This window comes from Triticum aestivum, chromosome 5A, assembly GCF_018294505.1.
Source record: "Triticum aestivum cultivar Chinese Spring chromosome 5A, IWGSC CS RefSeq v2.1, whole genome shotgun sequence".
Classification (NCBI taxonomy): Eukaryota; Viridiplantae; Streptophyta; class Magnoliopsida; order Poales; family Poaceae; genus Triticum; species Triticum aestivum.
Window position 1 is genome coordinate 551,863,429 of NC_057806.1, and position 4,211 is coordinate 551,867,639.

Consider the following 4,211-nt stretch of genomic DNA (forward strand, 5'->3'; position numbering starts at 1 on the left):
AAGCCCCGCGGCGCGCGCCCATCGGTCTTTGCATTGAGCGATTCACACAACCACATATATATAGAATTGTGAGAGTTCCTCAAGAAATAGGAATTGGTTGAAGTTATCTCCTGTGCCATCCCATCCGTGACTAGTATGCGTCCATTCGATCCGACGTCTCACAAGCAAAGATTTCAGATTTGAAAGACGTGGTTTTCATGAGATACATGTCGTCTTAAAAATACATGAATAGTTTTTAAAATGTAATGAACATTTTATTTATCAAAATAGGAGTAATTTTTAATTATAAATATATATTACTTTCATTTTTTAATTAGATACACAAAACTAAAGTAAATATGTTAAAACAGTCACGAAATTAAATAATATAAATATCTTCCCCGCGAAAATAATACAGTAATAAAAATATATGGAAAGTGAAACATTTTTGCCATACGTAAGCACTGGTGCCTGGCCCGTTAATAAGGCCCGGCCTGTGCGCGCTACGATTCGGGGATTCGTTGCTTCCCCCAGAAAAAAAATACGTATTACTGTACGTATTACGTCCGTCCGGCCGGCTGCAGCTAGGGCTTCATCTCCTGTACGCAGCTGGATATGATTTAATCACCTGGCAGGCAAGAAAGCTTCTTTGTTTTACGACTACAAGAGGCGCCGTTCGATAGGTGCTAACTAGGAAGAGATGACATCGTCTAGAAGCAACTACCGCGTGATGACGGCGGAAGAAGAGGAGGCGGCCGGCTTGTGCGTGGGCTGGATCTTTCTCTATATGGCGGTGCTCTACCTCTGCTTCTTCGCCTTCTCCGCCGTGATCTCCTACACTCATGTGTTTGCCCGCGCCACCAGGTTCGACAAGATCTTCTGGGGGATCCTAGGAGTGCCCTGTCTGCTCATCGCCGTCGGCATCATCTACCTACTTCTACGGGAGGACTCGCCCTTCCGCAACAAGCGTGCCACCGCTCGTGTCGCCGACCTGCCGCCCGCGGATGTGTGCTAGCCATCCTTGGTTATTTCTAGTGCATGAATTGATTGATGATGTTTTATGTTTCATCGAGTTTATTTCACTTTCCGCTTGCTAGCTGTGACTATCTTTTTCTTCCGTTAGAAAATGCTTTTCTATATCTTAGTAAAAGAAAAGAAGATTGAAAGCATATGCTCTCAGCAGGGACGTATGCGTGTTTATATAGAACACAAATTACAGATGCGGCTGGTGGTTATGGTCTTGGCTCCTCCTCCAAGCTATACAAGAGATAAGGCCATCCTCTAAGCACCTGCCTTGTGATACAAGTATATGCACACACACACACAAGTTTACAATCGTGACAATGTGTCATGTGCACAAACTAAGCCTATCGCTTAACACTCTTCCTCAATCTAAACGTATCAAGGTTGAGATTGCTCTTGAAGGCTTGAAGTTGTCGCACCTGCAGAGGCTTTGTAAAACCATCAGCAACTTGGTCACCTGTTGGAATAAATCAGATGTCCAATAGTTTCCTTGCAACTCTCTCTCAAACATAATGAAAATCAATTTCTATGTGCTTGGTTCTTACATTAAACACAGGGTTGGCAGAGAGATATGTTGCACCAATATTATCACACCACAAATAGTAGACCTATGGTCTTGAAATCCCTAGCTCATCTAGTAGAGTTTCTACCCACATTACCTCAGCCGTTGCATTTGCGAACGATTTGTATTCTGCTTCGGTGCTGGAACGAGACACGACTGCTTGTTTCTTGGCATTCCAGGATATAAGGTTTGAGCCAAAGAAAACAACAAACCCACCAGTAGACCTCCTATCATCAGGACAACCTGCCTAATCTGCATCAGAGAAGGCACTCACTATGGTTGAAGGTGACTTACATATTTCCAGTCCTGTCCCAACACTTCCTTGAATGTACCTCAATATTCTCTTTACAGCTGTCCAGTGCAGAGAGGTAGGAGAATGCAATAATTGACAGACCTTGTTAACAGAGAAGGATATGTCTGGTTTTGTCAAAGTCAAATACTGAAGTGCTCCAACTACACTTCTATATTTAGTCCCTTCTTCTGGACTTAGCAGTTCTCCTTCATGCAATGACAGTTTTTCAGTAGTAGACAGAGGTGTGCTACACGGTTTACAATCCTTCAAACATACACGTTTTAGTATATCGGTGGCATACTTCACTCGAGTTAGTAAAATGCCATTAGGTGCCCTTTTTACTTCAATGCCTAAAAAAAATGTAGTTCTCCCAAGTCATTAAGAGCAAATTCACTCTTCAAATTTTTAAGTAGGGCCGATGTTGCTTCTTGTGAGGAGCTAGCAACAATTATATCATCTACATAAATTAGCATGAAAATGGTCACCTTCCCTTTGTTGAAAAGAACAAGGAAGTTGTCGGTGTCAAAACCGGCGGATCTCGGGTAGGGGGTCCCGAACTGTGCGTCTAAGGTCGTTGGTAATAGGAGACATGGGACACGATGTTTACCCAGGTTCGGACCCTCTCTATCACTACTAGGGAAAAGCCTAGCAGCAGCACGGGTTTTGGGCCTCTCAGTAGCGCGGGGACCGGCGCTACTAATAAGGCGCTATAGCTAACGTATAGCAGTAGCGCCTGTTGTCCCACGCTACTGCTATACATGAATAGCTGTAGCGCTCTTTAGAAAAGGGCGCTGCTGATATTATCTGCATCGTTGTTTACTGGGAAGCGCTCTGGTAAGGCGGCGCTACTGCTAAATTCCCCCCCCCCCTTGCTACTATTAGTTTTATTAGTTTTTTCCCTGCATATTTGTTTTGTATTTGAATAGGCTTTATACAATAATCTTTAGCATATCATACACATACAAATGTAATCATAGCATATACAAACAATTAGTCTCATCAAATCATGTCATCATCATAATCATCATCCAACACAAAGTGGTCTCTCGTCATCATCTCGAAAATAGCAATACAAGTCTCGATTACTTGCAAATACATCGTCATCCATCTAAACAATGATATACGCGAGAAGAGCTATCACTTTGAGTACATGAGTTCGTATCCCTCTCTCGCATTAGCAGGAACCTAAACTAACTACTGCCTGTCGCTCGGAAACCGGAAACCGGTACACCTAGGTCTGACACTCCGGCCACTTGTCGTATATATACTCCTGGCATAGCACTTCTTTGCCATCTATGATCTATGCACCTACATTGTCACATGAGTCGATGATATGCAACATATATAGTTGAGCAACAGAAAGAGACAGACTTGGCAAAAATAGAAACAACATATCATAAGCATAAATAACAAAGTTCATCGTACCCCAAAATGCCCTAACTAGAGTGATTTTCGCTAGTCGAAGAGGAGGATGGTTTAATTACGCCACAAATAAAGTTTCACCATGCATAACTCAAAGTTTTGTCATACAGAAAGTATGGACTAAACAGACACATTGTCATATATCGACAATCACTCCAACATGTCGTTCCATCCATCCAAGTCAGGGAGATAGTCCTCGAGCTTAGTGAAAGGCTTCGATCATGTCGAGACGCTGAGAGGCTATCCATGTTCGAACGTCTTCCCGCGACATTTGTCCTTCTCCGTAGAACATCCCTGTTTTTCTAATGACCTCCTTCATGATGATTTGGGCAAGTTCGCGCTAGATATTATAGAACTCAGCTCAAAGTCGATGATCCTCGATATCTCCTATGTCCTTTGCCCATTGCAGAATATGGCCATCGCCGGATCTAGGTGACATGCGAAGGTTCTGGTGATCCCGTTTGTACTCCAGCACGTGGTGTAGGACATAGAATCCATCATTAAGAGAATCGTTCGGTTGCTGGATGCAGCAGAAGTCGGTCTTATGGCCGAAGGCGACCCTGCCGCCCCTTCTCTTCTTGTCCCTGACCTCTCCACCCCTTGCTTGGTAGTAAAACATAGCACTGTCGAGAACATCCTTGATGTGGGTGTAATCCTTTTTATGAATGTTCTTCGACGAGTCCAAGTAAAGAGCGTGGGAGAATCGGAGGTAGAGGATGATGAGGACGGCGCGCCCGCCGCTGCGCAAAATAAGTACACCTCAAATTAATTAGCCTCCACTGTGCAAATGAATGATTGAAATCGAAGGAAGGATAGCAGCGCGGGTGACTTAAACGGGATGATAAGGCACGAGAATCGCCTCCTTGTCCTTAATGGCAAGCATGAAACTGACGATGTAATCCCTCGCGTATTCACGGTGCTTTGTGCAGACTC